The sequence below is a fragment of the Chinchilla lanigera genome, unplaced genomic scaffold (genome assembly GCF_000276665.1).
Source record: "Chinchilla lanigera isolate Chin_1 unplaced genomic scaffold, ChiLan1.0 scaffold00025, whole genome shotgun sequence".
NCBI classification, from domain to species: domain Eukaryota; kingdom Metazoa; phylum Chordata; class Mammalia; order Rodentia; family Chinchillidae; genus Chinchilla; species Chinchilla lanigera.
This window is the reverse complement of record NW_004955426.1, coordinates 20,555,012-20,567,010: the sequence shown is the minus strand read 5'-3', so window position 1 is coordinate 20,567,010 and position 11,999 is coordinate 20,555,012.

Genomic DNA, 11,999 nt, shown 5'->3' with positions numbered 1-11,999 from the left:
TAGCAATTAATGAATCACCAAAAGATGCCCACAGTCCTAGATGTCATGTTATCCTTTTTCTTGCCATGTCTCTTTCATAGCACTATTTATTCAGCACTAACATTAACCGCAATTTTATCTGATCTTAAATAACTTGATGATCTTGATTGTTAAAGTGCCATTTGTCTAATTTCATGTTTTCTAAAGCTTAATAACATGATTGAATTGTATAATAGCAAAACTAAATTTAGATAGTATTGTTGCTATTGGTAGGATTGGATTTATAGAATTGGATATAATCACTTTGAGTACCTAAACCTATAATAAAGCTAGTACAAACTGACCAAGAAGAGTATTTCCTGAGTCAAACAAAGATTGATGAAATGAAAGACTAAAAAAATTATTGACTAGTTTTGCTGAAGTCTTTTTGGAATTTGACATTGTCCAACAGCTTGTTCCAAAACATAAATATGTACCCAACAATTATAATAAAAATTCATTTTTTAGGTCAACTACTCTGAAATACTAAATTGTGTTGCTAACAAATGGATAAAGAAATTTCTAACTTGAAATTAAAATTTGTTGCTTAAATGAAAGGTTAGTTTCAAGATATAGCTTGAAATCCTCTTAGTAAGTCATAATTAAATGAAAGGTGAGATCTCAAATATTTTATGTCTCTTTGGTGGCCAGTCCTTACCTATCCTTCCTGCAAGCCAGCATTATTAATCTCTTTCATTACCAGCATATAGGATCTACTAGATCTATATATGGGAGCAAGTCATTTTTTGTCATAGATGAATACCTAATCATATAAACATCATATTACGTGTAGTCCCAATGAGATACCAGATTCTACCTCCCCACAATTTGTCCCTTAACACTTCTGATTTTGCAACTAAGAATGCTCAGTCTTGTCGCTTTTATTATTCCATAATGTTCTTTCTGATTACTTTTAATAATACCATAAAGATCACAAAAATGGGAGACAATGAAACTTTATTAACTATATTCTCTTATAGGTTGGGCAGTATCTTTGATACATTCAAAATTATTTTCTATTTTCTATATTATACAGCATATAGCAAGCTTGCTGGCAATTACCTGTCTGTGTCCTTTGGCGTGAAAATGAGAAGTAAAAGTAGCCATTCACAAATAAGTCTTTAAGAAATGTAGTAATATTATATATGTAGACCTTCTCAGGAGTGTCTAGTGTCAGGCTGCTAAAAGATGCATAAATTTGATTCTGATTCTTTGTTTTTTTTTTTTTTTTTTTTTTGTGGTTTTTCTCCGGTACCGGGAACCGAACTCACGACCTTGCACTTGCCAGGCAGGCGCTTTTGCCGCTGAGCTAAGTCCCCAGCCCCTCTGATTCTTTGTTCCTAGCAAAAAACTGAAAACAGGATTTTGCTTCTCAAAATTCCACTCAAAATTACAATGAAATACCGAATGTCTTCCCTGTTACATATTTTAATATAAGTACTATGAAGAATATGTATAATACTTTCTTACTAGCATACATTTATTTTATTTACTCATGCATTCTACATCTGAAAAGATTTTGTAGTTACTAAAATAAGAACAATGTACAACAGGAGAATTAAAAGTAAAGCCGGAAAGAAAGCCCAGAATGCATACAGGGACCAGGGACATCACATTTGGTTAAAAGTTGAGGAACTCCCACAAACACCTGATAAAAATAAATTTTTGCTAGGTGGAGTAAATAAACCTCAATCCAAATATTATTTACAGTTTAGTCCAGATTTTTATGGAAAGATGGCTTTGATTTTTCTTTTTACTGATAGAATGGGATCAACCTAAAGAGAACTTCTCCATGTTTCCAATGGTGCACTGCACCTACTTGTACTCTCTGCTTTTCCTTGTATTACAGTGGAAGGTCTTGTCCCTTGTCAGGGGCAGTTATTCCACTTGTACACTAGATTTCACGCATTCCTTTTTCTAGGGAAGGATTTCATTCCTGCAATTATTACCTCTCCTCTGAATCTCTAGTTTGTTCCTTATAATTGTGTCTTTCTTGTTCTCTAAAAGCATAATACAACAGTTTCCATTTAAAATAAAATGAACAGGTTGGGGATATAGCTCAGTGGCCTAATACCTGCCTGGCAAGCACATGAGTGTGGTTCCTGGTACTGAAAAATTTAAAAAATTTTTTTGAATTTTAAAAAAGGAACAAAAGAGTACCCTTGTCTTGACCCCATATTCCCCTCCATTCTTCCACCATGTTGTATTGCTACATATTAGAGTAAAATTATTAAGAGTACTGCTGTCTAGAATCTCTGTTGAGATTTGAGATGACTGGTAAACAACACTCTTTCCTGTTCCAACTGAGATTCAGTAGAGAGAAAAACACAGTATTTGGGGAAGTTGAGATTACTGACAAAACTAAAATTAAAAAGAAAAGGAAGAAAAGGAAAGAAGAAAAAAGAAGAGAAAAGAAGAGAAAAACAAGAAAAGAAAAACGAAGAAAAGAAAGAACATACTTTAGGTCTTCTAGACAATAAGTTGGCTACCCAGTAAGACAACAGACATGTTAACAGGTTGATATGTCCAGTCATTGACACAACTGAACAAACACAGCTCTTTCCTGCAAGGAGAAATCCTGTTTTTCCTAAAAGAACACAGAGCATTGAGTGTCCTATGCAGAGAGAGAGAGATAAGAGGAAAGGGAAGGAACAAAAAAATAGCAAAAGCAATCTTGGGAAGCAAAGGAAAGGCAGGAGGCATCACAATTCCTGACTTAAAATTATATTACAAAGCTACTGTGATAAAATCAGCATGAGGGGCTGGGGATTTAGCTCAGCGGCAAAAGCACCTGCCTGGCAAGCACAAGGTCGTGAGTTCGGTTCCTGGTACCGGAGAAAAACCAAAAAACCAAAAAACCAAAAAAACAAAAAATAAATAAATAAATAAATAAAATCAGCATGATACTGGCACAAAAACAGACTTGAAGATCAGTGGAACAGATTAGAAGATACAGATACAACTACAAACACACTCAGTCCCCTTATCTTTGACAAAGGGGTCAAACATGTTCAATGGAAGGAAGATAGCCTCTTTAATAAATGGTGCTGGAAAAACTGGCTTTCCACATCCTGAAGACTAAAACTAGACCCATGTCTTTCACCATGCACTAAATTAAAGTCAAAATGGATCAAAGATCTAAATACTAAAACAGAAACACTAAATTTATTGGAAGAGAAAGTAGGTAATAATCTTAACGACATTGGGGCAGGCAGACAGTTCATGAACAAAAACCAAACTGCACATGAAATACTTTAAAGAATCATCAACTGGGATCTCATCTTATTGAAAAGTTTTTGCACATCTGAAGAAATCATCAATAAAGTAAAAAGAAAAACCATGAATTAATTAATCAGAGAGATTTAGGTTATGCTTGTTTTTTGGCCCTTTGCTCATGAGTTAGAAAGCTAATCCAAGAACTATGCCCATACTCCTATTTTTGTTTTGCTGTTTTCAAGCTATGTTCTTTGAGTGTCAGAACCTGTCTTTTGACCCAAGGGTCAATCAGACTTGGTCTAATGAAATCACAGTAATTATGTGCCTCCTGGTGGAGTTTATATTGGCAACTAACATGTTATTCATTTTTGGCCAATAACACCTAAAGGAGATCACAAGGGCAGACACAGTTCCTTCTGCCAGTGCTCATCCCTGTAGGAAGATGTGATTTTTAGAAATGTCATAACTTTCTTGAGTAGAAAGGGTCAAGTCAAGCTAGAATAATCGAAGTCCACATGCCAAGTGCAAGGACAACAGAAGGATGCTAACATGTTGACCTCTGGGCCTCTTGAATTGATTTATTAACTGAGCTTGAGAGTTTTTATTATATGAAATACTTAATTCTCCTTACTGGATAAGTTAGTAGGATTGGGTTTCTGGTGGGACCTGACACCAAAAGACTCTTCACAAATATACTGATTCAATAAAGTAAGGATGCAAGTACCCATATCAGAGATTTTTAAAGAAAATATGAGATGTTTGTGTAACTACACAGTGCTTGTCATATAGTGTGTGCTCAATAAACACTATAGCTATGATCATCATCATCACCATCATAGTCTCCTAATTTTCCAAAATGAGAAGCCTTGATAAGAGATTTCCCAAAGTCACAGTAAGAAAGTAGTGAACCAAGGGACTGAACTCAAATGTCTGGGCTCCCAAAAGGCAATATGCTTTCCATGTCAATATTAAACCTTCTGTATCAAAGTCATGTTTTTATAAGGTTACCATAATCTCATGGGCTCTAACTTTTCTACAGGGTATGATTACAATTTCTAAGAGGACGGAAAAAAACCAAAGAACTCTACAAAGTACTACACAAAGACTATTTAGTTCCTCCTTTCTTTGTCAGAAATTCGTTTTTCTTTTCAGAAGCTTACATTCAACATCACATTTCTCATAAGAACGTTGTAAAACAAAACGCCCAAAACACTCCAGTTTAAGATCCACAAAATAGAAAGAAAAGAGTCACAACCTACATATTTTATATTTTTTTATAATAAATATGTCTCATCTTTCTGTCTGTCAACTCACTTTTTCTCACTTTATTGTGTTATCCTGTGCTGAGAAAAGAACCAAAAAATATGGAGCTATATCCAATTGTAGGGGTCAAACATGTCAAGCTTGGTGCATAGGGAGATGTCAGTCAAAAAATTAGGGAGGAAGCTATGCTCTGTTTTCACTATATTTGCTTTAATTTGTTAATTTTTCTACAAATTAAAATGAAAAAATTTATAATTAAATTAATTTTATTGCCTTTGATGATACCATAGATGTCTGGAAGAATTTATTTCATAAGAGTTTATTTATAATAGACTGAGCTGCTCTTATTCTTATGTTAACTCCTGACCTTCTAGTTTCAAGACAAGACTGGTTTTTAAGTCTCATAGGGCATTTTCCTAGCACTGTATTCAGCAAATAAATGAATCTTTCTTGTCAACTTCAACTATGCGCCATTGTGCAGTGAAAATCATAAAATGTGACCTTACTCTTTTATAGCATCATCTCCCAAAGAAGTAATGTTCTCTCATTAAAATTTTAAAAAATACTTTAGAGACTTGGTGCCTTGGAATTGGCTGAGAGTTAGGAGTGCTGCAAAAAGACTGTTTCTCTTAGATTACCAATAGCTTATAGAATGACTCAAATGATCTAATGTGTCCTCATCCCTGTTCCCTGCACTTTCACATTTAGCATGGTAGATCAAACATTGAAACTGTTTTACTAGTGCCCCCTGCCAAAATCCACAGGAAGAATAAACGTCTTCAACAAAGCAGATCGCATTTATTAATAACTATTGTGGTTGTATGGATTGATCCCCTCAAATTTGTTCCCTTCCAGATGCATAGGGTGAAGTCTAAGCACAGACTTGTGCTTCATGCCAGCAAATGAGGCAGGAAAGGAGAGGTCAGTTTGGCAGGGACACGGTTGAGGGCTGATCCTGGGATGAATGAAACCTGGAAATGTTACCTGAGGCTGAGTTCACCAAGGAAGAAAGCAAAATGCAGATTCTAGCAAAAGGGCTTTACTGGGAGTGCATCATTGGACAAAGGGGAGTGAGAAAGATGGAATAGTGTGAGAAGAAATTTAGGTGAGAGTGCGTTCTTAGTTGGAGAGTGGCCCCTTCCTGGTCTTACAGGAAACTCTGGGGCAGAAGATGTACAAAAAAACTGGTTCCATCCTGAGACAAAGGTAGATCTTGTATATCCTGTATTAGTCAGTCACCAGCTTTTGGTCCTCTCCTTGTTTCTCCTACCCTGAAAAGAGAGGACATTATTTCACAGGCAAAGTGGCTCCTATTTATTCAAACACAATTCTCATAGCACCTTGGGAGCATGTATTCAGGCCCAGTACCATCTAGACAAGGCACCAGTAGCATCCCTTACTGATGTTATTGCTAAACCTACCATGAGTCTGAGGGTAGAACCTACCCAGGTAGAAGGAGAGGACAAACTGATCCCAGAGAATGCAGCCAGAGAAGTGTCACCTCATCATCCTCAAAACTTTGCACTGTGTGAGAAGTTGCAGGAGCCGCTCAGACCCAGGAATTCTGTTTCTTGCCACCCACCCACTCTAATGGGCAAAACACTCATAGTCAGTATTTCACGTCCACTCGTAACAAACACACTGGGGGCTAATACATTGATAAGTAATGACAACAAATATCTAGCTTAATAAGGACAGAAGTACAATTAATTCTAATAATTTAAATTGTCTCACATAACAGGTCGACTCCCAAAGAGATCATCTTAGGATTCAAGTGTGAGTCTTACTAAGAAGCAAAATTCTGAAGAATAATTGAGGAAATCAATCACTTCAACCCAGAATAACTTTTTGTTTCCCCAAATGTCTTGCCTCTGTGAAGAGTATCCGAGATCATCTACTAATTTTTGCACATGTGCCTTGGTATCCAGCTATGCTTCACTACCTCAGTGACGCCATTCATACCTCTTATCCTTCAAGTTGGCCCTTCTCCCTTTTCTGACACCATGGCTCCCTGTACAAGCTTCTTCCCATTTTACCTCTTTCCACTGTATTCACAGTTATTTATTTCTGTTTCTTTCTATTACACTACTCTGTTGGTTTCTGAAATCTATCTGTTGGAACATAATAAATATTCAGTACATATTTTTAAAGGATGAGAACAAATAAGTCAGTAGAAGTCAAGCAACTCACACAAAGTCACTACATCAATTTTGTATTGCTGATATAATAAATGATTACAAATTTAGTGGCTTAAATCAACCAAAATTTATCATGTCACAATCCTAGAAGTTCAGTCAGATGCGGTAACTCATGGCTGCAAACCCAGCACTCAGGAACCTGAGGTAGGAGAATTGTAACAAGTTCAAGGTCTGCCTGGGATTACATAATGAGTCCAAGGCCAGCCTGAGCTACATAGTAAGAACCTGTGTCACAAAAAAAAAAAAAAATAAATAAAGAAAAACACATTCTATAGGTCATAATTCCAAAATAATTTTTTCATGGATAAATTCAAAGTATTGGCAGAGCTAATTCCTTCTGCCAGTTCTGAGGAGAGAATTTGTTTCCTGGCCTAATTCAACTTCTAGAGACCACCAGCATTTCTTGGCTTGTTTCCCCTTCCTCCTTCAATAAACTCAAAATATAAACATCTTCTGATCTGTTTGTCCTTTTCTTCCTTCCTTGTTTCCTTCCTTCCTTCCTTCCTTCCTTCCTTCCTTCCTTCCTTCCTTCCTTCCTTCTTTAATTCCTTCTTTCCTTCCTTCCTTCTTTCCTGCTTTTCTTTTATTCTTTCCTTCCCTTTCTCCCTTCTTTGTTCTTCCATTTCTTCTTTTCTTCCTTTCTTACTTTTAAAAAATCTCTGCCTTTCTTTTTGCCTCTGTTGTCTTATTTCCTGTTTTCTCCTTATAAAGAAACCTTTGTGATTACACTTGGCCAACTTGCATACTCCAGCATAATCTCTCTGTTCTCAAGTCTCTTTTTTTTTTTTTGGTACTGGCAATCGAACTTGGGACCTCGCACTTGCTAAGCAGGCGCTTGTGCTGCTGAGCTGTATCCCCAGCACCTCAAGTCTCTTAATCACATCTACAAAGTCCCTTTTACCATGTAGTCACATTAGGATATTCTGTTGCTCTTCCTCTCATTATTTTCCTACATGGGAGGGGAAAAAAGCAAGACAAAAAATTGAGAAGACCGAGTTACACTTTCAGGGTAATTTATTCTTTCATCAGGAAGCTTTAGAAAAGGCTGTCAATACCACCCCCTGGAGCAAAGTATCCATTGTCACAGCTACAGGGAGCTCCTCTTCAACAGGCAACCAAGGTTGCAGGATGCTGGGCTACACTGAAGCTAGGTGATGGTGACTCTAAGCACATAAAATAAGGTCAGCTATAGGAATAAGCTAGGTGCATGTGCTGTAGGAACTAAGAATTAATGAGAAAGATATTTAAATTTTAATTTTCTTTCACCAATCTGCTTTCTACATTTATGCATTTTCACTCTTCAATATGTACATCTTTTTAAAAAATAATTAGTTGGATTATGGAAACACAAAGTCAACTAAAATATATGAGACTGTTTAAAATATTAAGCAATCTCCAAGTCACCATTTTTGATTGATAGTAGATTCCAATTATCAGTGAAGTAACACATTGCTTCCTAAGTACATGTTAGATGCCTATAGCTACCAGCATTCCTTCACTGTGGTCAAATCACTCCAACCTCTGCCTCCATCTTCACATCCTCTTCAATGCTGATTGCATCCTATTCCTTTCTGCCTTCCTCCACAAGGGCACATGTGATGGCAAGTAGAGTATACGTGGATAACTTGGGATAATCTCCTCAAGATTCTTCATTTAATCACATCTGTAAGGATCTTTGTTCTCAATAAAGTAACAATAGGTACAGATTCCAGGGCTTAGTACCTGATGTCTTTGGGATTATATAATTCATCCCACTGCAAATACAGAGTTTGCAAAACTAAAAATATTGTGCAGTGATATTAAATATGAATATACTAAACATGAAAGGCTATACTGAATGATGTTTAACATCGGTTCTAAAGTCATTCAGGTTTTTAAGTTCAGATCCATACTTTTCCATACATTACCCATATGACTTTGAGCTGGTGTGATTTAACAGTTCAGTACCTCACTGCCTTGCTTTGCAAATGGGGCTAATATCACTACCTCTTTAAAAGAAAAGTAAAAAGATGCAGATAATATGTTTAAAGTATTTAGTACATGATTCACATATAGTTAGCATTCAGCATTATGTATTGATAAAACTAGTAATCGTGGTAGAAGAGTAGAAGTCTGAAATATCCAATATTATCCTATGTTCTCTCTTATGAAAATTACTTCCTTCTAAAAGCCATCTTTGACAGACAAATGGTCAACCTCATATTAAATGGAGCTAAGCTAAAAGGTCTCTCTCTAAAATCATGAACAAGATAAGAATACTATCACCATATCTATTGAATATAGTTCTTGAAATGTTAGCTAGATCCATCAGTGAAGAGAAAAAAATAAAAGGGGTATGGATAGAAAGAAGTTAAATTGTAATTATATGCGGGTGATAGGATTCTCTACACAGAAGACCCCCAAAATTCTACCAAAAAAATCTCTAGAATTAATATTAAAATTTAGTAACATAGCAGGATATAAAGTCAGCATTCAAAAATCAAGTGTTCTTGTACAACAATAAGAAATTCACTGAGAGAAAAAACTAGGGAAAAATATCTTTTATAATAGTATCAAAAAAAAAAAAAGAAATTTTTAGGATTTAACCTAACTAAGGAAGTGAAAGACCTGTACAGTGAAAACTACAGAACTCTAAAAAAGGAGACTGAAGAGGACATCAGAAATAGGAAAGATGGGGGGCTGGGGATTTAGCTCAGCGGCAAAAGCGCCTGCCTGGCAAGCGCAAGGTCATGAGTTCGGTTCCCGGTACCGGAGAAAAACCAAAAAAAAAAAAAAAAAAAAAAAAAAGAAAGCAATTACAGAAATAGGAAAGATGTTTTGTTTTCTGTAGTTGGATGGGCAGAAGAAATACAGTGAAAATGACCATACTTCCAAAACTATTATACAGACTTAACATAATCCCAATCAAACTACCAATAGTAGTCCTCACAAATCTAGAGAAAACAATCCTAAAACTAGTATAGAACCAGAACAGACCTAGAACAATGAAAGCAACTAGGGGCAACAAAGGCAAGGCAAGAGGCATCACACTTCTAAACCTCAAGTTACACTACAAAGCTACAATGATAAAAACTGGATGGTTTTGGTACTGAAACAGACATATGGATAAATGGAACAGAATAGAAGATGCAGAAACAACTCCAAGTATACTTACCTACCTTATCTTCCACAAAGGGGCTAAATAATTTCACTAAAAGAAAGATAGCCTCTTTAACACGTTATGCTGGGAAACCTGGCTATCCACATACCAAAGATTGCAACTAGACCCATATCTCTCACTATGCACTAAACTAAAAATCAAAATGTTTTAAAGATCTAAATATTAAAACAGAAACACTTAATGTGCTGGCAGATAAAGTAGCTAAGACTCTGAAGACATAAGGGTAGGCAAAAACTTTCTGAACAGAACCCAGGCTGTACAAGAAGTAATATCAATAATCAGCAAAAGAAGTCACCTCAAATTAATAAGCTTATTTGGCACATAAGAAGGGAACTGAGAAATGGAGGGAGAGGGGAGAGAGAAAGGGAAATGAGATTTTTAAAAGGTTGGGGGGATTGTGAGGTACTATATAAATACACCATGAGAAATGTGATCCTCATGTACTACAAACATATTCATGTAGGAAAATGGGTCTGAGAGGTATGGAGAGGTGGAGGGAGGAGAGGGGAGAGGATTAACAAAAACAATTAAGAAATATCATGTATATGTACCAACTCCCCATGGTGAACATAATCATTATGTCCTACAGACACATACCAATAAATAATAAAAAGTCCAGAAATGACCTTAAAAGGTAAATAAATAAAACTACTTCCTTTTGGATCGCAGCAAAGGTAGAGATCACCTGAGTACTCTCTTTCCATGGAAAAGCCATCAAAATATCTCTATAAAATAAAGCAATCAATACAGTATGGGCAAGAGCTGTCACCTGCAGAAATACTGAACAACAGGTGATTTCAGTCTAAACAGTTTCTCACACAGGAATACAAATACAGAATTGATTTCCCAGAAAAGGAAATAGCAGAAGTGCCTTTAAACTGGTAGATTTTAAATGCTTAAAGCATGACTAAAGGAGAAGGTATAATATCAGATTAAAATAGAATATGAGGGGAGTTGATTGTCAGTTGAAGCAGACACTTTCCCATGTCAATAGTTACATTTTTTTAAAAACAGACTTTAAAAGCACTGTAATGGAAGCAAAAGGTCCTATAGAATTGTTTTGCTTTTCTAAGGTGACTATTACAAACTCACTTAGAATAGAGGACATTCTCAGCAGCAGATCTCTGAGTGTGTGGTACTTTCATTCTGTGAAAATGATTTCATGTTCATTGTTTTATTTTTAATTTGGAGTTGAAAATTTTGAAAGAAAGACAGTTAAAATTCAAATCTACTTCACATTAACTGTAAACTTTATTTAGGAGGAGAATCTAAGAGAAGTGTAGGAGACCATAATAGGGGGTGATTTCAGGGAAAGAATTCTCCAGAGCTACAGAATAGGTACTGAGAATGACTGAATTCACTAAGTATCTTCCCTTGTCAATTTTACATATATATGCTTTAAAAGTGAAGCCCCCCCTTTCCCTAATAGTATGTGTGAAAGTAGTGTCTCATCAGAGAAGAGCAGATAAATAGGAAGCTTAGTTTTTCCCTTGCTGATTCTAGAAGAAATGATATTCTTTCCAGTCTTATCTTTAGCAGTTTTTATCAATTTCTTTGTTATTTTGTAACTACCAAGATCAATTTTCTGACATCAGAGTCCAATGGAATACTTCTTATTGCTTCCCTGTAGTTGCATTGTTGAAAATCTTTCTGTAACAACCATCGGCACGTCTTTTTATTGTAGTCAATATTATTCATTCTAAAAGAGGAAGTCAAATTGTGTTGAAATAACTTCCCATAGTGGCAAAATTGAATCAAAGAGTGCTTGGTGTAAGGCTCAGGAATCTAAAAACAATATTTCTTGGTAGTTTTAATAAACTAATCCTCTTAGTATGAAGACCTCCTTTCTAGAGGAATGACATGTGCTACTCTTAAGAAGATACTATAATTCTGTTCCTTGTGACCTTGTAAAATTAAACTTTGGAGATTAAGAGGCCTTTAAGCAAAGGGTTTATTAAATTGTTCCAGATGCTAATCAAAGGTAAAACAGTCCTGGGACAAATTCCTTAAATTACCAGTAACATGGCCAAATAAGAGTTAGAGACATATGCACTGGAAATAAGGTTCCAGGGTATTTTATAATGAAAATTTGGGGAGAAAAATTAGGTTATTTTCTTCCTTCCTTCTTTCTTTCTCTCTCTCTT